General features: G+C 40.8%; 1 protein-coding gene across 2 annotated transcripts in view; it reads right to left on the bottom strand.

Annotated features, from left to right (window-relative positions):
• Nucleotides 1-24,779, bottom strand: part of LOC140194991 (sorting nexin-18-like) — a 103,798-nt gene that overhangs the window by 26,833 nt on the left and 52,186 nt on the right. Inside the window, exons 2-4 of one of the 2 annotated variants that reach the window (XR_011885339.1) lie at nucleotides 8,180-8,266; nucleotides 7,138-7,390; nucleotides 1,510-1,559 (exon numbers count right to left, since the gene is read on the bottom strand). The exons of the other annotated variant lie outside the window; for it this stretch is intronic. The gene's annotated coding sequence lies outside the window, so the exon portion shown is untranslated. Of the gene's footprint in view, nucleotides 1-1,509; nucleotides 1,560-7,137; nucleotides 7,391-8,179; nucleotides 8,267-24,779 lie in introns of those variants that run through there. 2 annotated transcript variants of the gene reach the window in all.

The raw sequence follows: 24,779 nt of genomic DNA, 5'->3' as shown, positions 1-24,779 counted from the left end.
CTGTTACTATTGAGGGGGGCAAGTGTCAATAAAAAACACCCAGTAGAGTTATTGCCCTCTTCCTTTTTCTGACTTCCTCCCACACTGACTCAGTAGATAATTCCTCCATGATTTCTTCCTTTTTTGCAGTCGTGACACTATCTCTGATCAAAAGTGTCCTTTTTGAAACATTTAAAGCCTGGCACACTCAGTAGCCATTCCTGCCCCAGAGACATCCAAGTCTCTGTAATGGCCACAATGTCATAGTTCCACGTATTGATCCATGCTCTAAGTTCATCTGCCTTGTTTATGAAATTCTTTGCATTAAAATAGACACCTCTCAAACCATCAGGCTGAGTGTATCTTTGCTGTATCATGTACCTATCCTTCTTCACAAACACCCTACGTGCTTTCTCTATTTGTGCACCAACCGCCCCATCCTCTGCCTCTTCACTTCAGTCCCCCCCCCACCCACCGCCGCTGCAAGTCTAGTTTAAACGCTCCCCAATAGCATTAGCAAAACTCCCCGCCAGGATATTGGTTCCCCTCGGATTCAAGTGCAGACTGTCCTTTTTGTACAGGTCACACCTGCCCCAGAAGAGCTCCCAATGATCCAGAAATCTGAATCTCTGCCCCCTGCTCCAATCCTTCAGCTGCTCACTTATCCACCACCTCATTCTATTCCTATACTCACTGTTGCGTGGTACAGGCAGCAATCCCAAGATTACCCTTGAGGTCCTGCTTCTCAGCTTCCTTCCTAACTCCCTGTGTTCTGCTTTCAAGGCCTACTCCTCTTTTCTACCTATGTCATTGGCACCTGGGAGGTAAACTACCATCTGTGTTTCTTTTTCATGCCCACAGAATTCCTATCTGTTCCGCTAACTATGGAGTCCCCTATTACTGCTGTGATCCTCTTCTATTTCCTACCCTTCGGAGCCACAACGCCAGACTCAGTGCCAGAGGCACGGCCACTGTTGGTTCCTCCAAGTAGGTCATTCCCCCCCAACAGCACTCAAAATGGGGGGACAGTTATAGGGGTGCTCTCCACTACATGATGCTCTCCCTTCCCTCTCCTGACAGTCACCCACTTAACTGTCTGTCTCCTGTGGCCCCAGTGTGACTACCTGCCTGTAGCTCTTATCGATCTTCTCCTCACTTTCCCGTACAAGCCAAAGGTCACTGAGCTGCAGCTCCAGTTCCTTAAGTCTCTAAGGAGCTACAGCTCGATGCACCTGGTGCAGATGTGGCCAACAGTGAGGCTAGAAGTCTCTTGGATATCCCACATCTGACATCCAGAGCAGAAAGCTGGCTCTGCAGTCATACCCACTATACTCAAGTTAGAGGAAAAAGGAGGTATGAAAGTAACTTACCTCCTTACCTCGCCTAGGCCCATCCTCGCCAAAGCCCCAATGAGCCAAAGCCCTACTACTCTGACGGCTGCTCCTCTGGGCAGTGTCTTCCTTTTATCTGGAACCTTCTCAGCGGTCTTGTGCGATGATGAGCGACTGCATCTGTGCACTTCTCCCAAAATTGCCAGATTAAAGGTGATAACTTTTTGTTGGATGATGGTGTGTACTGATCTGAAGCAATGGTGGATAAAATGAGTTGATTTACTCAGTGGCCAGTTTATTTGATACACCTGCACACCTGCTCATTAATGCAAATACCTAATCAGCCAATCATATGGCAACAACTCAATACATAAAAGCATGCAGGCATGGTCAAGAGGTTCACTTGCTATTCAAACCAAACATCAGAATGAGGAGGAAGTGTGATCTAAGTGATCAATGATGCTGGTGCCAGACAGATTGGTTTGAGTATCTCAGAAACTGCTGATCTCCTGGGATTTTCACAGGCAACAGTCTCTGGAGTGTATAACAGCAGTAATCTAACTGATCGACAAGTGTACAGGTTGCCCCTATTTCAATTTTCCAACAATCAAACACTGAGGAACTGTGGTGCAGGGGGGCAGGGGTTCAGATTTATGGATCGTTAGCATCTCTTCTGAGGAAGATTCAACCCGTACACCTGAATCCAATGGGGACCAATGTCCTTGCAGGCAGGTTTGCTGGAGATGTCCGGGAGCGTTTAAACTAACTTGGCAGGGGGATGGCAATCGGACCGATAGTGCTGAGGATGAGGCAGTTGGTTTTCAGACAGAGGCAGTGTGTAGTGAGGCTGATGATAGGGCAAAATTACAGTCAACAGGATGAGTTGCAACGTAAAAGGTGGATAAAATCGAAAAGGGTGAAAATAGGACAGAAGGTGTTATTTAGAAACGCAAACACGAGGAAATCTGCAGATGCTGGAATTTCAAGCAACACCCATAAAGATTGCTGGTGAACGCAGCAGGCCAGGCAGCATCTATAGGAAGAGGTACAGTCAATGTTTTGGGCCAAGACCCTTCGTCAGGACTAACTGAAAGAAGAGATAGTAAGAGATTTGAAAGATATTTGAATGTGCGCAGTATACGGAATAAGGTAAATGAACTTGTAGCACAGTAAAAGATCGACATGTATGATGTTGTGGGGATTACTGAATTGTGGCTGAAAGAAGATTATAGCTGGGAACTTAAACTCCAAGGATACACATTGTATTGAAGGAACAGGCAGGTAGGCAGAGGGTTTGGTAAAATTGAAATCAAATCATTAGAAAGAGGCCATATACAGGCGAAGGTATTGAATCATTATGGGCAGAGCTAAGGAACTGCAAGGATAAAAAAAAACCCTGATGGGAGTTAGAACAGACCCCCAAGCAGTATGTTGAAAGGCCTAAATATGGTAGATGTAGAAAGGATATTTCCCATGGTGGGGGAGATTAGGTCAAGAGGGCACAGCCTCAGGATGGAGGGACGTCCATTTAAAACAGAGATGCAGAGAAATTTCATTAGCCAGAGGGTGGTGAACTTGTGGAATTTATTACCGCAGGCACCTGTGGAGGCCAAGTTGTAGGGTGTATTTAAGTCAGAGCTTGATAGGTTCTTGATTGGACACAGTTTCAGAGGGAAGGCCATGGAGTAGGGCTGAGGAGGGGAGAAAAAGAATCAGCCATGACTGAATGGCAGAGCAGACTCCATGGGCCTAATTCTGCTACTACGTCTTATGGTCTAGTAGTAAAGATGTGGTCTACAAATTACAATGACAGATAGAAAATGCATGCCAAAAGGGGCAATGTTATGATAGTCATGGGAATTTCAATATGAAGGTAGGTTGGGAAAATCAGGTTGGTGCTGGATCCCAAGAGAGGGAGTTTGTAGAATGCCTACAAGATGTCTTTCTAGAACTGCTTGTGGTTGAATCCACTAGGGAATCAGCTATTCTTGATTTGGTGTTGTGCAATGAACTGGAATTTGTTAGACAGCTTAAAGTAGAGGAACCCTTGGGGGCCAGTAATCATAATATGACAGAATTCACCCTGCAATTTAAGAAGGAAAACCTAAAGAAAAAGGCATCAGTATTACAGTGGAGTAAAGGGAAATACAGAGGCATAACAAAGGAGCTGACCAAAATTGATTGGAAGAGAACACTAGCAGGGATGATGGCAGAGCAGTAATGGCTGGGAATTCTGGGAGCAATTCGGAAAGTGCAGGATATATAGATCCCAAAGAGAAAGAAGTATTCTAAAGGTAGGATGACACAATCGTGGCTGACAAGAGAAGTCAAAGCCAAAATAAAAGTCAAAGAGAGGGCATATAATAGAGCAAAAATTAATGGGAAGTTAGATTGGGCAGTGTTCCCTCTAATTTGTAATGACCAGTGTGCACAAAAGTCTTGTGCTGTGTAATGTTTTGCCCAGTGACAACAGCATGTGCATACTAAATAATTTCTTCAATTAAAATAGTATAAATAAGTCAGTTCTAAAATCTGCAGACAAATCATTGCAAACTCCACATTGTCAACATCATCTGCATCAACCAGAAAAGGAAATGTGATTGTGTACAAACCTGAAATATACTTTACATTCCAACGAGTTAGAGAGTGACAACCTTTATGCACAGTTTGTGCGCTAGTAGCAAAAGATGTGTGCACACACACCTTAAATGGAACGTTGCATTTGGGAAGCTTTTAAAAACCAACAGAAGGCAGCTTAAAAAGTCATAAAGAAGGAAAAGATGGAATACGAAGGTAAGTTAGCCAACACTATTAAAGAAGATACCAAAAGTTTCTTCAGATACATAAAGTATAAAAGAGAGTCGAGAATAGATATTAGACCTCTGGAAAATGATACTGGAGAGGTAGTAATGGGGGACAAAGAAATAGTGGATGAACTGAAAAAGTATTTTGCATTAGTCTACAATGTAGAAGACACCAGCAGTGTACCAGTCAGTTCGGGAGTGTTGGGGGCAGAATTGTGTGAAGTTGCCATGACTAGGGAGAGGGCTCTTGGGAAACTGAAAGATAAGTCACCTGATCCAAATAGTATTCTTTTTTTTTATTTATTGAAATACAGCATGGAGCAGATCCTTCTGGCCCTTTCAACCCATGCTTCCCAGCAATCCCCCAATTTAATCCGGGACAATCACAGAACAATTTACAATGACCAATTCACCTACCAACCAGTACATCTTTGGAATATGGGAGGAAATCAGAGTATCAGGAGGCAACCCACACGGTCACGGGGAGAACATACAAACTCCTTACAGGCACCAGCAGGAATAGAGCCCAGGTCACCTGTACTCTAAAGCATTGTGCTAGCCCTATGCTATCATGCCACCTACACCCCAGGGTTCTGAAAAAGGTGGCTGATGAGATTGTGGAGAAATTAATAATTATTTGTCAAGAATCAATTGATACTGGCATGGAAAATTGTAAATGTCACTCTACTCTTCAAGAAGAGAGAGAGGAGGAAGAAAAGAATTTATAGGCCAGTTAGTTTGACGTTGTTAATTGAGAAGGTGTTGGAGTCGATTGTTGAGGATGTGGTTTTGGGGTTCTCAGAGTCACATTATAAATAGGCTATAGTCAACATGGTTTCCTTAAGGGAAAATCTATCCTGATAAATTTATTGGAACTCTTTGAAGAAATAACTAGCAGGACAGACAAACCAGAATCATTGGATGTTGTGTACTTGGATTTTCAGAAGGCTTTTTGCAAAGTGCCACACATGAGGCTGCTTAACAAATTAAGAGCCCATGGTATTACAGGAAAGATACTAGCATGGATAGAGCAGTGGCTGATTGGAAGGAGGCAAAGAGTGGGAATAATGGAAGGCTTTTTGGTTGGCTGCCTGTGACTAGTGGTGTTTCACAGGGATCTGTGTTGTGACTGCTTCTTTTTACGTTATACGTTAATGACTTGGATGATGGAATTGATGGGTTTGTGACCAAGTTTGTAAATAGGTGGAGGGGCAGGAAGTATTGAGGAAGTAGACAGGCTGCAGAAAGACTTAGATAGATTTGGAGAATGAGAAAAGAAGTGGTAGATGGAATAGAGTGTCGGGAAGTGTATGGTTATACACTTCCATTGAAGAAATAAAAATGTAGACTATTTTCTAAATGGAGAGAAAAATTTTAAAATCTGAGGTGCAAAGGGACTTGAGAGTCCTTGTGTAAGAATCCCTAAAGATTTATTTGCAGGTTGAATCAATGGTGGAGGAGGCAAATGTGATGTTAGCATTCACTTTGAGAGGACTAGAATATAAAAGTAAGGATGTAACATTGAGACTTTATAAAGCACTGTTGAGGCTTCACTTGGAGTATTATGAGCAGCTTTGGGCCCCTTATCTAAGAAAGGCTGTGCTGACACTGAAGTGGATTCAAAGAAAGTTCACAAAAATGATTCTGGGATTGAAAAGTTTGTCATATGAGGAACGTTTGCTATCTCTGGCCCTCTACTGACCGGAATTCAGAAGAATGAAGAGTGAACTGAGAGAAATCTATCAAATATTGAAAGGCCTCAAAGAGTGGATGTGAAGAGGATGTTTCCTATGGTGGGGGTGTCTAAGACTAGAGGACTCAACCTCAGAATAGAGGGGTATCCTTTTAGAATGGAGGTGAGGAGGAATTTCTTTAGCCAGGGAGTGGTGAATCTGTGGAATTTGTTGCCAGGTGGCTGTGGAGACCAAGCCATTGAGTATATTTAAGTTGATAGATTCTTGATTAGTCAGGGCATAAAGGGATACTGGGAGAAGGCAGGAGGTTGGGATTGAGAAGAAAAATGGATCAGTCATGATGAAATGGCAGAGCAGACACGATAGGCCAAACGGCTTAATTCTGCTGCTATATTTTATGGTCTTATGGACTTGAGCACAGGCAGTGGTCAAAGCGACAGAAGTTGTTATTTGTATTGATTCTTCGGATTGGCCAGAAACCCAGTGGAAGACCTTAAACAGGGAGTGCAAAGAAAGATAAGAACTTAACTACAAATCAGAATGCTCTAGGGTATAGAGAGAAATGAAGGATCTTGGAGAAGATAGAAGAGATTGGAATGGAGAAGTATGTCATTGTTGTCTGGAGTAGTGTTCGTGGTTGGCGGATTAGCATAAAACCATAAGAGATAGGAGCAGCATTAGGCCATTTGGCCCATCAAATCTGCTCCACCATTTCCATCATGACTGATCCATTCTCCCTTTCAACTCCATTCTCCTACCTTCTCCCTGTAACTTCTCACGCTCTGACTAATCAAGAACCTATCTACCTCTCCCTTAAATATACCCAATGACCTGGCCTCTACAACTGCCTTTGGTAAGGATTTCCACAGATTCACTACCGTCTGGCTAAAAGAATTCCTCCTCATCTCCATTCTAAATGGACGTCCCTCTACTCTAAGGTTGTGCCCTCTACTCCTAGACGCCTCCACTATTGGAAACATCCTCTCCACATCTACTCTATCTAGGCCTTTTAATACTCCAAAACCCAGGCATAAGATCTACTGGTTAGATAGAAGATCATATCCTTTAAACTATCACCAAGCATTAAATCAGAAACAAGAAGAAATTCTGTTACATAGTAGATTATTGGAGTATGGAGACTCTCTTTTAGAACAGGAGGTGCATGAGATAGAAACAAGTGCACAGGAAGATCACAAGGGAATAGATTTATTTTGATTTGTTCTGACAGCAAACCAATACAGACAAGATAGAAGAAATTATCTCCATGTGCCCCAAGGTCCCAAATGGATGTAGTTGAAATTTCACTAGAAATGGTACTGTGGAAGTTACCTTATTTAACTAGTAGTTAAAGGAACTTCAGTCTAGAGATATGAGATCAAATCCCATCAGAGTAGCTGGGGAATTTAAATACAACTCTCCACAGTTCTCATTCATTTTTATTTACACTTCCTCCAGGCAGATCAGTAGAAATTAATAAGCCATCACTGTTCTCTCTCAGGTGGCCCCATTGCCTTAGCTCCATTCAGCCTCTGAGTCTTCATTATATCACATTCATTCCTTTTCTTCTTCCCACTCTTCTCCTCTGCAATGTTGAACACATTTGAATTTCAACATATCCAAGTTTTGAAACTTAATCAATCTGAAACATTAACTCCGATTCCCTCTTTACTGATACGCTTGACATACTGAGTACTTACGGCAATTTCTGTTTTTTATTTCATACATAAAACATCTGTTTTTTATTCATAATAGAGGGAATCAGTGATTTGTAAAATATTGTATTGTAATATTAAACTTATTTTTATTTCATACATAAACCATCTGCTTTTTTCATGATGGACAAAATGAGCCATTTATAAAATATTATATTGTAATATTAAACTTATTAAGTAAGTTTTAAAATGTTCTCATGCTAAAAATAATTCAAAGCAGCCATTAAAGAATCTTCTATATATAGTAATTTAAAGCAATCTCTCCTAGAATGGAACAGAAACAAGAAACATATGGTTAAGTGATTATACACTTGCTCAATATCTGCAGCTTCCATTAAAAATCAATATATCTCAGCTGCCAGAAATCTAACAAACTGCAATGTTGATAATATGGCAGCATCTGATGAAATTAAAAGTTACTGCTTCAGACTGAATGCTCTTCATCAGAACTTTGCTTTTCTTTTCACTGCGAGCAGCATTTCTATTTTACTACATAACAGACAAACTACTTTAAGTTATTAATTTTAATATTTAAAGCTTGAGATGTAGAAGGCTTCTCTAACTGATGATTAGTTTCATACTGCAACATAGTTGATAAAAACATTGGACATTTTTTTCAAGCTTGTTGCTTATGTTCCAATGATTTTTTTTCTGCTCACCACTGAACTTTGGCTTTGTAACAAATGACTGTAGATTGTGCTGAGTATAATCGGGGCAAACTTCTCATCAACATCTGGAAAGGCTCACTGTGCAAAAAAGAAAAACAAGAAATAATAATAAATATTGAGAACATGAGATGAAGAGTCATTGAAAGTGAATCCATTGGATGTGGGAACATTTCAATGATGGGGCAGGTGAAGTTGTGTGAAGTTATCCACTTTGGTTCATGAGCCTGATGGTTGAGTATAATAACTGTTCCTTAACCAGGTGGTGTGAGTCCTGAGGCTCCTGTACCTTTTTCCTGTGCTGGCATGTGGTCAAGTGGTTAAGGTGTTGGTCTAGTGATCTGAAGGTTGCTAGTTTGAGCCTCAGCTGAGGCAGCGTGTTGTGTCCTTGAGCAAGGCTCTTAACCACACAATGCTCTGTCACGACACTGGTGCCAAACTGTATCGGCCCTAGTGCCCTACCCTTGGACAACATCGGTGGCGTGGAGAGGGGAGACTTACATCATGGGCAACTGCCTGTCTTCCATTCAACCTTGCCCAGGCCTGTGCCCTGGAAACCTTCCAAAGCACAAACCCATGGTCTCACGAGACTAACGGATGCCTATTGTACCTTTTTCCTGATGGCAGCAGCAAGAAAAGAGGATGACCTGGGTGGTGGGGGTCTCTGATGATGGATGCTGCTTTCCTGCAACAGCATTTCAAGTAGACGTGCTCAATGGTTGGGAGGGCTGTACCTGTGGTAGACTGGGCCATAGCCTCTAATTTTTGCAGGATTTTTTATTCAAGGGTATTGGTGCTTCTATACCAGGTGGTGATGCAGCCAATCAATATATTCTCCATCACATATCTATAGAAGTTTGTCAAAGTTTTAGATGTCATGCCAAATCTCTGCAAACTCCTAAGGAAGTAGAGGCACTGCTGTGCTTTCTTTGTAATTGCCCTTAAGTGTGGGCCCAGGACAGGTCCTCCAAAATAACCCTTGGTAACTGGGATGATAATCCTCTTGAATGTTACAATTAAAATGAAAATTTGGAGGATGCAATCGACAACAGCATTGTATGAAGGCAGACCATTATCTGTACGAGGTGGCTGCACTGATTTTGTTCACTTATAGTCAAAAGAACGTGTCATGGTGGAATCAATAAGTATTAGGAATTAATACATTTTTATCAGACTGTAGTAGTATTGGTAGTACTTTAATTTGTTTTGTATTGCATTTAAATACATAATTTGTTATTCAGTTAAACAGTTGTTTGTCTTTTTAATATGCTCTTAACTACCTCCATGAACTGGCTAACTGGGACAGCCACTTAATTGGGCCAAATATACTGCTCCCAATGTGTCTCAATTAACTAGAATCCACTATATTTGGAACAAATTGCCACAGGAAGTAGTTGAGGCAGTTACACTAACAACCTTTAAAAGACATTTGAACAGATAAACGGATAAGAAAGGTTTCGAGAAATATGGTTTGAAAACAGTCAAATGAGACTGGCTTAGGCGGGTATCTTGGTTGGCTTGGCATAAATGAGTGGGGCCAGAAGGCCTGTTTCTGTGTGACTCAATCACTCCACAAAATGTTAACAGAAAAGGGCAGTGTACACATTCTGAGAATGCAGAATACCTGAAGAATAGAGCTTTACCCTCAATACTGCCAGCAATGATTCTATATTGTCCACAGCACTGAATCAGAGAGTTTGAAGCAGGATAAATCGGGGGGGGGGGGGGGGGGACACAAAAAAAACAAGCTGACTGCATTTAAAATTTCTATCCCGACTGCCTTTTGAAAGCAAGCTGACCCGCAGTGGGTTAGGTTCAGTAGTTACTGTAAAATGTTGCCAGCTTGCAGTTTGTCCTGGAAAATGAGCTGTAACAGAAAACATCAGCAGGGGAGTTGTTGCTATGTTCCAGTTCACTGACATTGTTCCTTCAAAGCAGATTCTATACCATTTAAAATGTGATTAGGCTTCATCATGGTAACAGAGTGAAAATTCCTGGTTTAATACTAAATTTGCAAGCTCCTTGTGGTTGTGGACATAAAATATCAAATTATACTTGCTATGCCTTTATTTACTGAATAAACAATATTTGTTTTTTATACATCAGCAGGTTGAATAAATGATAAATTATCTTTTTCAAAGAAAAGTTGTATGCTGAACTAAATGAAATAGCAAGTGAAATGCTAATAATACATGCAGAAATATGCAGGTTGAGGAAAGTATTAGTCAATATCCCAATAAGGATATTAAAGAGATCGGCCATCATTGCAGTGACGATTGTCCGAATGGAAAGAGTCAGGGTGGTGATCTTAATGCCGTAGCTCTTCGAAGCTTCTGCAAAGAGAGGCTTCACTCAGAGAAAGTAAAGGAAAGAATAGCTGAAGTTTTTTTTCCCTTCCCTCCTTATATCTGCTCAGCCAGGTAGAAATGACAGGTAGGGTAATGCAATGCTCCTCTTGCGGGATGTGGAAAGGCAGGGACACCTCCAGGATCTCTGACTGCTACAACGGCAAGAAGTGCATCCAGCTGCGGCTTCTAACAAACCACGTTAAAGAGTTGGAGTTGGAACTGGATGAACTGCAGCTCATTTGGAAGGCTGACAGAGTGATAGAAAGAGGTGGTTACACCCAAGGTGCAGGACACAGGAAACTGGGTGACAGTCTGAAAGGGGAAAGGGGTTAAGGAGCTAGTGCAGAGTACCCCTGTGGCGATTCCTCTCAACAAGAGATATATCACTTTAGATACCGTTGGTGGGGGTGGGGCGTGAACTAACAGAGGAAAGTCACAGTGGTCGGGTCTCTGGCACTCAGTCAGCCTCTGTGACTCAGACGGGAAGGGGGAAGAAGAGGCACACTGTGGTGGTAGGGGATTCGTTGGTTCGGAGAACAAACAGGAGGGTCTGTGGGCAAGAACGAGATTCCTTCAAGGTATATTGCCTCCCAGGTACCAGGGTCTGGGATATTTCAGATCGAGTCCTCAGCATTCTTAAGTGGGAGGGTGAACAGCCAGAAGTTGTGGTCCATGTAGGTACCAATGACAGGGGTAGGACAAGTGACGAGGGGTCAGGGAGTTAGGTGCAAAGTTAAAGGGCAGGACTTCCAGGGTTGTAATCACAGGATTGCTACACATGCCACATGCTTGTGAGTTTGGGACTAGGAAAATTATACAGTTTAATAAATGGCTTAGGAGTTAATGTAGGAGGGAGGGCACAAGATTTTTGGATCACTGGGCTCTCTTCCAGGGAAGGTGGGACCTTTACAAAAGGGACGGTTTGCACCTGAATTGGATGGTGACTAATATCCTACAGGAATATTTGTTAATGCTGCACGGTGGGGTTTAAACTAGAGTTGCAGGGGAATGGGAACCAGAGTGCCAGAACAGTTAGTGGAGAGGTTGTGGAGGCAGATACTGGTAAGACCTCAGACAAAAAGTCAGGAATCTTAAGGTTGAGCATGGTGCAACAAAATCAAAAAGGATGAATACAGGACAGAAGGTGTTGAATCTGAATGTGTGCAGTATATGGCATAAGGTAGATGAAGTTGCAGCACAGTTGCAGATTGGCAGGTTTGATGTTGTAGGCATCACGGAATCATGGCTTAAAGATTACACAGGCATCCCCCGCTTTTCGAAGGTTCGCTTTACGCCACTCCGCTTTTAAGAAAGACCTATATTAGTACCTGTTTTCGCTAACTGAAAGAAATCCGAAGAGGATTTTTGCTTTTACGTTAAAAGGCGAAAAGCGAAAATAGCGTTCAGCGTTTGTTTTGCAGCGAGCCGTTATAGAGGCACTGCTCACCCCGAGCAGCCATAGCTTTGAACTGCGTGAGATTTTTGCTACGATTGACAGTGCTGCAATGATTGCAGAAAAGTATGACTTTAATTTTGAAAGGGCACGTAGGTTTAGGGCAGGTTTGCACGATGTTTTGAGTGCTTACAAAGAACTGTATGATAGAAAAATGCATGAACCTTCCAGTGTGCTCACTGTCTTCCCGATTCTGGTAAGTGAAACTACACTGTACATACATTATTTCTACTTTATATAGGCTGTGTATTTATCATATCATTACTGCTTTTACTATATGTTAGTGTTATTTTAGGTTTTATGTGTTATTTGGTATATCTTGGTAGGTTATTTTTTGGGTTTGGGAAGGCTCAAAAATTTTTCCCATATAAATTCATGGCAATTGCTTCTTTGCTTTATGCCATTTCGGCTCACGAAAGGTTTCATAGGAACACTCTACTTAAGGATAGCAGGGGAAACCTGTAACTGGCAGCTTGGTGTCCAAGGATACACATTGTATCGAAAGGATAGGCAGGAAGGCAGAGGGGATGGGGTTGCTCTGTTGATAAAAAATGAAATCAAATCATTAAGAAAAGGTGACATAGAGTTGGAAGGTGTTGAAGCATTGCAGATAGAACTAAAGAAGTGCAAGGGCAAAAAGACCCTGGTGGGAGTTGTATACAGACCCCCAAGCAGTAGTAAGGATATGGCCTACAAATTACAATAGGAGATAGAAAATGCATGCCAAAAGGGCAATGTTATAATAGTCATGGGGGATTTCAATATGAAGGTAGATTAGAAAAATCGGGTTGGTGCTGCATTACAGGAAGGGGAATTTCCAGTGTGCCTATGAGATGGCTTTTTGGAGCAGCTGGTGGTTGAGCCCACTAGAGGATTAGCTATTCTGGATTGGGCGTTGTGCAATGAACCAGAATTGATTAGAGAGCTTATGGTAAAAGAACCCTTAGGGGATATTGATCATAATATGATTGAATTCATCCTGAAATTCGAGAAGGAGTAGTTAAAGTCAGATGTATCAGTATCACAGTGGAGTAAAGGGAATTACAGAGGCATGACAGAGGTGTTGGACAGAACTAATTGGAAAAGAACACTGGCAGGGATGGCGGCAGAGCAGTAATGGCTGGAATTTCTGGATGCAATTCGGAAGGCACAGGATTTCTACATCCCAAAGGGGAAGAAGTATCACAACCATGATACAACCGTGGCTAACAAGAGAAGTCAAAGCCAACATAAAAGCCAAAGAGAGGGCATATAATACAGTAAAAATTAGTGGGAAGTTAGAGGATTGGGAAACTTTTAAAAACCAACAGAAGGCCAACAAAAAAATGTCATTAACAAAGTAAAGATGGAATACGAAAGTAAGCTAGCCAATAATATTAAAGAGGATACCAAAACTTTCTTCAGATATATACAGTGTAAAAGGGAGGCCAGAGCAGATATCGGACTGCTGGCAAACAATGCTGGAAAGGTAGTAATGGAGGACAACAAAATGGTGGATGAACTGAATAAGTATTTCACATCAGTGTTCTCTGTGAAAGAACCTAGCAGTATGATGGAAGTTCCAGGTGTCAGGAGTCATGAAGTGTGTGAAGTTACCATAACTAGTGAGAAGGTTCTTGGGGAAACTGAAAGGTCTGAAGGTAAATAAGTCACCTGGACCAGATGGTGTACATCCCAGTGTTCTTAAAGAGGTGGCTGAAGAGATCGTGGAGACATAGCAATGATCTTTCAAGAATCACTGGATTCTGGAATGGTCCCGGAAGACTGGAAAATTGCAAATATCACTCCACTCTTCAAGAAGAGAGAGTCCCATTGATGAAACAGTTCCCCAATTTACAACAGGTCTCACCAGTGTAGAAGAGGAGGCCGCAAGAAGAGCACTGGACACAATAGACAACCCCAGCAAATTCATAATGAAGTGTTGCCTCACCTGGAAGAATTGTTTGAGGCCTTGAATGGAGATGAAGGAGGAGGTCTATGGGAAGATGTAGGACTTAGGCCTCTTGCAGGTTAAGTGCTGGGAAGGAGGTTAGTAGAGAAGGATGAATGGATAAGGGAATCACAGAGGTAGCGATCCCTGTGGAAAGTGAGGGGGGGGTGTAAAGATATGCTTGATGGTAGGATACCTTTGGAGAAGGTGGAAATTGTGGAGGATGATATGTTGGATGCAGAAGCTGATGGGATAGTAGGTAAGGACGAGAGGAACTCTATCACTTTAGGTGGCGGGAAGATAGGGTGAGTGCGGATGTTCGGGAAGCGGAGGAGCTGTGGGTGAGGGCAGCACAAACAGCTCTTTAAAGAAACTCTTTGAAATTGTATTTCCTGCGATTTAGGCACCTGCCCATCCTGGCATGTGCCTGTTCTTCAAGTCCAGGTTGGTTTCATGAGCCCTGCATACCTTTAGCCACTGTCAACTGAGCACTGTGATGAGACAGACATTGGGAAGAGTTGGGTTCTTACTTGTCTAGCCACAGCCTCCTTGCCCTGTTTCCAGTCACCATGCTATACAGGTCTTCCAGATAAACTAGGTAAATATGTCATTGGTCACTCCTTTGAAGAAATTGCATTTATCCTGGTGATTCTCCAGCACACCCCTGTGGTCTCTGTTGGCTCTGAGAAAAAATTGGTGCCCTATATCTCTATCATTTAACACAGGCAACTTTCCTTACACATACACTAAGCCAGTCATGGAGGCAGCTTACCATCACAAATGGTCATGGGGAATAAATGTTAATCTTGTCAATAATGCGTGTGTTCAATAAAAATTAACAAACATTAATCTAGCTTATTTATAATAACCCTTTGAAATTTCTTAGCAAATGACATGTTGTATCGAGCAACCACAATCAAAGAACGCCAAGGACAGACAATAAACTCTGCCTGTGCAAGTGAATTCTCACTTCAAGAGTTACGAAAATGTTTGCAATCATCACCATCTGTTCTAGTCTTGCAGGCAGTCTTGTGACAAAACAGCAGCTTGTAATCATGAATTACCTCAGCATGAATCAACACCTTCAACTGAGAGTGAAAATTAAACACATTTTGAATTGTGCACCAGCACTGTCCATGACAGCAAATCTTTGACAATGAAGGACAATAAGCACAAAAGCCGGGAGACAGTCCTAGATTCAAGATCTCCTGTATTAACAAACTGAAAATGGAAGCATAAGGGAGTGAATGTAGAGCATGCTGTTATAAAAATGCAAAAAAAAACCCAAAAAATAAAACCAGGTTAACTTGAGGGATACACGGTTGGTTGGTCAGAAGGGAGAGGCCAGGCTTAAGATTTGCACATGGTGTCCACAGGCTTCCCAAGGGAATTGCCCACATGTCCAAGGAGACATGCAGTCTGCTTCCCTTAAGAACAGGTCACTCTGAATATGGTACTTGGACTAAGTCTCAAAAATTGCCTATATTTATCACATTTAAATTGGGAAGAAGTATTGTTGTGCTGGAGGAAATATAATTCAAGAATTAAAACTCAAGTCAAACATAGTTAGCAGCAGAGATGATTAAAACTTAGTCAACTCTAATGGGGAAGAGACGGTAGCTCACCTCTTTGTGTACTGTGGGTTTGCGAAAAAGGTGTGGACAATCATGAAGTTCTGCTAGTAGACCATCAACTCAGTAAAAGACACCCTTCAGTATGTCCAAAATTTGCTGGTCACCCAGCACGTAGAGATACCCATGGAGGAATACTGCCAGCTGGCACGCTCCAGGCTGCAGGAGTATGTGCAGAGGGACTCACTGAAGCTTGGTGGGGAAGGGCCATAGTACAGGGTTCTTCTGCTACTAGAGAGGGAGAAGCAGTGTTGGGTGAGGAAAACCCTCGATGATCGTAGTAATGTACCACCCCAGAGGGCCATCTGACTGGCAGCAGTGCTGTTGATGTGTAGGAATGATATAGAACAGTACTGAAGGCATTGACTATGGATATAAAAAGTGAAAAAGCATTACATGGTTTAATCTTGTAAATATATTTTTATCATGAATAAAGTTTGATTTAAAAAAAGAAAAAGTAAAAGGGAAAAAACTTGGGGAGCTCATGGGAAGGAAAGGAGTGAAACAACTGGAGACAAACTGGAGAAATGTTAGCGGGAGAGTATTGAAACAGAAGTGGATGAAGTCATTAAATGCTTAGCTGATGTGACAACAGGAATTACTTCATTTAACGCCTAGCTCACATCACTGAAGATGCCAATTTTTATTTAATAATCTAGGAATGGGATTTGAGCCCCATGGGAAAAATGGACGGAAATCTCTGAAAACATAGCTCTGACTAATCCAAACATTGGAATGAATCACCGTGAACCATACTTTAACAAGCAAATAACTAACCACAACAATAACATTATAATGCTATCTGGGGGCGTTGTACAACTAAGAAATAAATGTGGAATTAAATAAAAGATGCAGATAAATTAAGAATCAGCCATCAAAAATATATAAAACATTTGCATTTTAGATTTAATCAGTCTGCATGCACAGGCATGATAGGCAGCTGAGCAACACACACACACACACACACACACACACACACACACACACACACACACACACACACACACTCAGAATGTTGGAGGAACTCAGCAAATCAGGCAGCACTTTTCACATGCTCCTGAAGATTTCCAGTATCTGCAGAATCTCATGTTTATGATTGGCAAATGCTTTCCTTTTCTGTTAGACCAGAAGGCCCTGTAACCATGCTGCAACTGTAAATAAAATAAAACCTTAATGGCATTGAAAATACCATAGCAAAAGCATACTTACTTCACCAAAAATTTTCTACCTAAAAATTAATCACTTGACAGTTTTAGGCATTTTAAATGGCCTGAGAATGTTTAAAAAAAATCAATCACGTTATGTAATATGAATTTCCAGTTGTTAATCATAGTGCAGCTATAAGATTCCATTATTCTATGTGAAACTGACTGAAGTATTGCTCCAGAGGGGAAATAAAACACAGATCAGCAGTTTCACACCTTGTGCCTTATGGAAACTGCAGACTGTATGTTCTTGAAAACCACAGTGTTGTCAACTGCTCGGAAGAATTTTAAGTGCTTCAGAACAAGTATTATGCACTTGGAAAACTGATTGATTTCCAGTTAGAATACTGAAAGAGGGGGATACACAAAGCTAAAGATGGTCATGGGTTGAGAGACTGAGCGCTGACTAAACAGATTACTAGGGACAAGCAGGAGTTGCTTAAAGGCATCATACATACAAGTTCAATCTTGAACAGCAGGACAGAGCGTGGCCACAAAATATTACATGAAGATCCATTACAGAAAGTCATACAGTGCTGATCTGAAGAAATAGAGGAGACAAGCAGGAGTTGCTTAAAGGCATCATACATACAAGTTCAATCTTGAACAGCAGGACAGAGCGTGGCCACAAAATATTACATGAAGATCCATTACAGAAAGTCATACAGTGCTGATCTGAAGAAATAGAGGAGATTCTACATGACTGCTTCAAGTCAGTATACAGATCCATATGCAAGGACTCAGCAGTCAACCTATATTGCTATGTCATCACTGTTACAAATTTTATCAGCAAGTTTCTTGAGGACGACGTATCAAAGAGGTCAATCTGGACTAAGAGGTCAATTGGCGACTGCATTTGTGCTGCTTCATGCACCCATGCTGAACTCATCAGTTTCGGCAACTTCCGCTCTGCTCTTAAATTCACTTGGTCCAGTTCTGACTCATCTCTCCCCTTTCTTAAACTCTCTGTCTCTAGAGACTTTCTACTGATATCTTTTAGAAACCTACCAATTCCCATGGCGATGTTGACTATACTTCCTACCCTGCCTCCTGTAAAAAGGTCATTCTTTTTCTCAGTTCCTTTCTTATATAGACCAGCCAATTTTGAATCCAAAGTACCAAATCAAAGTGAATCCCATATATCTTAATCTACTGTACTAGCCTATCATGAAGGAACTTGTCAAGTTTCTTATTCAAGTCTACATAGACAACATCCACTGCCCCACTCTCATCAATCACCTTCATCACCTTATTAAAAATACTCAAGTCTGTAAGGCAGGACTTGCTCCACTCAAAACCATCATGACTGTCCCTAATTGTCCCCTATCCAAGTGTATCCTATCCCTCAGAATCCTCTCCCAATAGCTTCTCTACCACTGATATAAGACTCACCAGGCTGTACTTACCTTTTAAATTTGGGACCCCCCTTTTAATTCGGGACAGCTGGCCATTCTGGTGCAGTAAGTAAGGAAAAACACTTTCTGTTGACATAAAGGTCAGTAACCAATAAATGTAAAACAATTGCCAGATGAATTACTTTTGAATTGAGGCAACTTGCAATTCAATTCTGTTCAATTCAATTCAACTTGCAATTCTGTTGGAGTCATCTACTGCACCCGATGGAGCCACTTCTACATTAGTGAGACCCAATGTAGATTGAGGGACTGTTTTGTCAAGCATTTTTGCTCCATCCACAAAAGGCAGGATTACCCGATGGCCAACCATTTTAATTCCAATCCCCATTCTCTTTCTAACATGTCAGTCCATGGCTTCCTCTATTGCCTCTCAGGTTGGAGAAGCAAAATCTCATATTTGATCTGCAAAGCCTCCAACCTGATTGATGAATGTCAATATCTCCAACTTCTGGTCATTTTTCCCCTTCCCTTCCCTTCCCTCTTCTTCAATTCCTCACTCTTGTCCCCCTCTTACCTCTTCTCTTCTCCTCACCTGCCTGTCACCTCCCGCTGGTGCTCGTTCTCCTTCCATTTCTCCCATAGTCCACTCTTCTATCAAATTCCTTCTACTCCAACCCTACCTTTTCCACCTAGCAGCTCCCAGTTTCTTATTTCATCCTCATCTCCCACCCACCTGGTTTCACCTATCACTATGTAGCTTATACTCTTTAACCTCCACCCCCCCCCCCACCTTCTTAGTCTGGCAACTTCTTATTCTCTCCCTTTCCAGTCCTGATGATGGGTCTCAGGTGAAATGTTGATTGTTTATTCATTTCCATAGATGCTGCCTGACCTACTGAGTTCCTCCAACACTTGCTCTGGATCTGCAGAATCTCTTGTGTTTATGAATTACTTTCTCAATACAGCTAATAAGTGAGATAGGGAATTCTGCAGTTGAAAGGACATTGAAATCAGACTCCATTCAATGTTTCAGAAGATAGAAGGATATGCACTGGGAGGACAAATATGTGGGATAATGTCGAAGGAACTGGTGAAGTGGGTGTAATTCATTCAAAGAACCCACACAGGCAATATTAAACAGACAGTCTCTTTCTCTGTTCATTCAAACCAGGCTCATTCCAACCTGCCTGAGAAGCTCATCAAACAGAACTGCCTTCACAAGTATTTACTTACTGGTTTAAAATCACACTTGAATTAGCTACGAATATTTGAAATGAAATAACTTCTGTTTCTACATTCTGAAAAAAACTATAGCAATTCAAGTTGGAAATTTTTAACCCAGAATGAGGTTCCATACTGATACAGAAGACCTGTGAGATATCTGCAATCACACTTAGTCTTGTAGTTTGTAAGCCTTCTGACCTTGAGTATACCATTTAGAAGCAACGGTAATGCTGGTTAGGACACCAAATGTAGAAGCAAAATTAGGGAGAGTGCTTTTTCTAAAACTCCGGAGTTTCAGAGTACTCCAGTTTTATTGCTTATCTTTTGCCTTGAGGTCTCTTGAGAAAAGAAACTTTAGCTTATATGGAAATGAACTGCAAAACCAAGAATAAAGCACATTCAAGGTGTAACCTGATTAAACACTAGAAAGAATAATTTTTTTGCATCTCTTTATCTAATCAACAATGAATAAGAAAGGTAAAGAGGTTTTCGGAATTCTTTGTCATCCTAAAAGTGAATAAAACATTTTGCCCTTTCACACTGTCTGGAAAGCAGATTCAGTGGAGTTTGGTGTTTGGCAGCAATCCTTAACTAAAGAACCTCAGTCATTCTTTAGCTAGTATTTACTAACAGTGAAATATTTGAGATAGTTAACTTACTCTGGCAAAAGTTATAAATATCCAATTAGTAAACAGAAATGGTACTTGCTCTATTCTAAAGCAATAAACTGAAAATGCAGATGGGACCTATATAAATCATATTAGGCACAGCCCAGTATTTGATAACACATTATTTGTTCAGTGATTAATGCATTAATCAAAAATAGTATTTAGTGACTTTTATAATATTGCAGGGTAAGATAATGCTATTGTACACTGTTAAAATTAAAAAGATAAAATCTTTATTAAAACTGTAAGGAGACATTGCAAAGGCTTGCCAAATTTGTCTGCACTAAAGGTGTAATTTCATCCTGAAGTACAGTGCAATAAATGTAAATGTTAAGAGATACCATCTGAAGTAAGTATTCAAGATTCAAAGTACATTTATTTGGAAAGAATATATAAATCATACACCTTGAGGTTTGTCTGCTTGCAGGCAGACACACTCTATTTATCACTCTTCAATTTTAATAGTTGTTATTTTGCTATTTTGATGATATCACGAAAACAAACCTCATGATAAAATGCTATTTAAACCATCCACTAATCATTCACGGTTGAATATATAACATTCTTAACATAGCAAGCTGCTTCACAAGTATATTATCAGTCAAGTTTTACACTGATTAGAGAGGTAATATTAGAACACATGTTCAAAAGCTTGATCAAGGAGATAATTTTATTAAGAACTTTATAAAGATAGAATTTCAATCTCAGCTTTTTTTGTTTAAAAAACGCTTCAGTAATGATTTTGGCATGGACTAGATGGGCTGAAGGGCCTGTTTCTGTGCTGTACTTTTCTGACTCTATTATAGAATCACACAGCAAAGAAGACTTTCAGCCCATCATGCCAGTGCCCATATTTTAAAAGAGCAATCTAATTAGTCCCACCGTTACACTCTTTTCCAATGTCTTGTCATTTTACCCTCTCTTGTACTTACCAAAATCTCATTGAAGTGTTATTATTTAATCCAATTCTCCCTGCTTTGAAGGCTGCATTTTTTCCAGATCACACTAATTAAATGCATTTTTTAAAAAAGTAATCTCCACTTCATTTCCCAAGTAGCTTAAATCTTAGAGTATAGCAGTTCTCTCATTTATTTCATTAAAGCCATTTGCCTTTTAGCACCTTTCTGCTGTTGAACAATTGCAGGTACCCCATACAATACGTCCCTCATATCAGTTACCAACCTATTCATTCTTATTCCATCCTTTCTAAAGAATCATCAAACTTCTATGCTGTCATTCCCAGAATAAGACCAATGAGTGCTTTATGATTACATTATTTACTAAAGTTCAAAATAAAACTTATTATCAGAACACATACGAGGGGCGATTGATAAGTTTGTGGCTTAAGGTAGACGGAGTCAATTTTAGAAAACCTAGCACATTTATTTTTCAGCATAGTCCCCTCCTACATGTACACACTTAGTCCAGCGGTCGTGGAGCATATGCGTCCCTTCTTTGTAGAAGTGGTCCACAGCAGGGGTGATTGATAAATTCGTGGCCTAAGGTAGAAGGAGATGAGTTATTAACTTCAAACTTTCTGCATTATCACTCAAAGAGTTGAACTTCATGTGCATGTAACGAGAATGTCTTGGACCTCCAGGTGGTACACAGCAGGGGTGATTGATAAATTTGTGGCCTAAGGTAGAAGGAGATGAGTTATCCAGCTCTCGTTTCATGCACGTGAAGTTCAACTCTTTCAGTGAATATGCAGAAAGTTTGAAGTTAATAACATCTTCTACGTGGTTTAATAACATCTCCTTCTACCTTAGGCCACAAACATATCAATCACCCCTGCTGTGGACCACTTCTGGAGGTCCAAGACACCAACTTCTACAAAGAAGGGATACGTATGCTCCATGACCGCTGGACTAAGTGTGTAAATGTAGGAAAAATAAATGTGCTAGGTAAATTGACTCCTTCTACCTTAGGCCATGAACTTATCAATCACCCCTCGTATATGTCACCACTTAAAACCCTGAGATTCTTTTTCTAGTGGGCATACTTAGCAAACCTAGAGAACAATAACTGTAAACAGGATCATTGAACAACAGACTGTGCAAATGCAAATATAAATAAATAGCAATAAATAACAAGTATGAAATAACAAGACAAAGAGTCCTTACAGTGAAACCATCAGTTGTGGGAACACCAGAAATAGAATTATTGTAGTTATCCCCTTTTGTTCAAGAGCCTGGTGGTTGAGGGTAGTAACTGTTCTTGAATCTGGTGGTGCAAATCCTGAGGCACTTGTACCTTCTACCTGATGGCAGCAGCAAGAAAAGAGCATGGCTGGGTGGTGAGGATCTTTTTCATGGGCTGGGTACTGCTTTTCTATGACAGAGTTTCATGTAGATGTGCTCAGTAGTTGGGAGGGCTTTCCCCGTGATGTACTGTGCCGAATCCATTACCTTCTGTGGGACTTTCCACACAAAGACATTGGTGTTCCCATACCAGACTGTAATACAGCCTTCAATACACTTTCCACCACACAGCTTTAGAAGTTTGTCATGGTTTTTGATAACATGCTGAATCTCCGCAGACTCCTGAGGAAATAGAGACACTGTCGTGCTTTCTTTGCAATAATGTTTATATGATGAGTCCAGGACAGGTCCACTGAGATTGTGATGCCCAGGAATTTAAAGTTACTGACCCTCCAACTGGCTCATGAACCTCTGGTTTGTCTCTTCTGAAGTCTACAATCAGTTCCTAGGTCTTGTTGACACTGAATGAGAGGTTTTCTTATGACACCACTCAGCCAAATTTTCATTCTCTCTCCTGTATGCTGATTCATCACCACCTTTAATATGGCCCACAACAGTGGTGTCATCAGCAAATTTGTATATGGTATTGGAGCTGTACGTAACGCTACCACAGTATAACTACTCTCTGCCTGTACCTAGCTTCCCTATTTACAAAAAGTACAAGAACCTGCTTTCCCAATATGGTTCTGCCCTCTTTAACAATGTACCATCAGTTACATAACTGTGCCTACCCACCTTATTAGTCTGTGTCCTCTTGAAGTCTGCTACTTACCTCCTGTTTACCACCTTCCCAAGTTTCTGTTCACCAGATACAGTCTCTCATACACACCATTATACATCTCCATCACTTCTGAAAAACATGCAGCCTACTTTCTGAACCCTACCCGATCATATCAATGCTCCCTATGTCAATTTAATAACAATTAACTACTACTGAGCAATTGTAACAATTCAGCTCTTGCTTGCCACAGCTTAATCACTTCACCATTATAGATCAACTTTGACCATTAGTATACAACAAGCTGGCAGGACAGGCAAAACAGCACAAGCTGAATCATACCAGTAGCAACATTGTGGCAAAAAGTTTAAATGGGATGAGCCTGTTTGAGATTTAAATTAATGCAAGTGCTAGGGAGCAGTTTCTAAGTATATTGTTAAAAAACAAACGTTAAGCAACACACACCTATAGAAAGATAACAATCATAATCAAAGATTAACTAACACACACAAGATGTAGACAATCTCTTGCTACCTCTTCTTTCACTTAGTCCTGACAAAGGGTCTCGGCCCAAAATGTGGACTGTATTTCTTCTTACAGATGCTGCTCGGCCTGCTGCATTCCACCAGCATTTTGTGTGTGTTGCGTGAAATTCCAGCATCTGCAGATTTCCTCGTGTTTGCAAAGATTAACTAACCTTTTAGTTCAGTTAACAAGAAAAGACAGCACTGATACTAAAGTCAAACAATTACACAGCTAACATTTCTTAAAAGATGGATGTTGAAACTGAATGTTGTAAACACTTAAATATTTATAGCTAGCATATTCTAAAAATCACACAAACAATAATTCCAGTAACCTAAAGTTTTCTTTTACTCAATTACTTTTCCATTTAGAATCGGAATCATAGGATTACAGAGAGAGCATTGAAGGTGCATATTTCCACTGTCATGTCCATTCAAAAGAAAGGCATCTAATCCTACTCTCTTGCTCACTCCTTTCCTTTCAGATACTAATCTGATTCTCCTATAACCACAACTATTGAATCTACATTGATCTTGGCAGCACATTCATACCCTGACTACTGACAATGTAAAACAAGTTTTTCATGTATATTTTGGTGGCTTAGCCGATCATCTTCACTCTGACTCCTCTTGATCCTTCCACCAATGGGAATGGTGTCTCTTTACAATGTGCAATTCGTGATTTTAAATGCCTCTGTCAAATCACAATTATTTCTCTTCCAAAAAAAAAAATTCTGGTTTCTCCAGTCACCCACAGAAATACATCATCCCTGGAATTATTTTGAAAAAGCTCCCTATACTGTACCTTCTTTAGTGTGCACTCACAAATATACTCAATATTCCAGCTGCAGCCAAATCAGTCTTCTATAAAGAAGTCACGAGAGACTGCAGATGCTGGAATCTGGATTAATAAACTCAAAGATTCCTCCAATGGATTTGTTTTTGTCCCTAAGTTTTAGAAAGACTCGCCATGCCCTGGTTCCTTACGATCGCCATAGCTGGGAAGAGGTGTAGTGGAGATAAGCTCTCACTACCTATTAAATACTCCCATTGGTGTGCATCTCAAATTGCCTCTGACAACCACGTCCAGCTCCTGGCCTCCAGGTGTGGCTTAGCTGCTAGAGCCCAGCGGAACAGTTTCTACTGGCAGGAGAAGAGATAAATATGGGTTACCAGCACCTTAAAAAGTTGTTTTGGACAAGTGGTGCTCATCAGCTTGGTTGGCAGCTCATTTAGAAGGAAATCTCTGATCTCAAACTTCTGCTGCCTTGTGTCTA

This window comes from Mobula birostris, chromosome 3 (genome assembly GCF_030028105.1).
Source record: "Mobula birostris isolate sMobBir1 chromosome 3, sMobBir1.hap1, whole genome shotgun sequence".
Taxonomy (NCBI): Eukaryota; Metazoa; Chordata; class Chondrichthyes; order Myliobatiformes; family Myliobatidae; genus Mobula; species Mobula birostris.
The sequence above is the reverse complement of the archived record's forward strand: the minus strand, read 5'-3'. Positions and strand labels throughout refer to the sequence as shown.